The following is a 306-nucleotide window of genomic DNA, read 5'->3' as shown; positions in this document are numbered from 1 at the left end:
TAACCTTGAAAATCGAGTTCAAGGTCAAGATCAGAGTACAGATAGGTGACCCTCTCGGCCCCCTTTAACATTTGTCTGAACCAATTTTACGTATTTGGCTTAGGTTCCGATATATTCAATTGGGAGATCAAAATTCGCAATCTTGACCTTCATTCGACCTTGCCATGACCTTGATTAACATATCACTTTGAACGTAAAATTTCCCGCTCTTTTCAAATCCGGGGTCAAAAATATGTATTCCCATTTAAAAAAATCACTTTGACCTTGAAATAACCTTGAAAATCGAGTTCAAGGTCAAGGTCCTTG

The sequence above is a fragment of the Odontomachus brunneus genome, unplaced genomic scaffold (genome assembly GCF_010583005.1).
Source record: "Odontomachus brunneus isolate Ranch 3 - 2012 unplaced genomic scaffold, Obru_v1 Obru_scaffold_401, whole genome shotgun sequence".
Lineage (NCBI taxonomy): Eukaryota > Metazoa > Arthropoda > Insecta > Hymenoptera > Formicidae > Odontomachus > Odontomachus brunneus.
Note: the sequence above shows the minus strand (reverse complement) of the source record.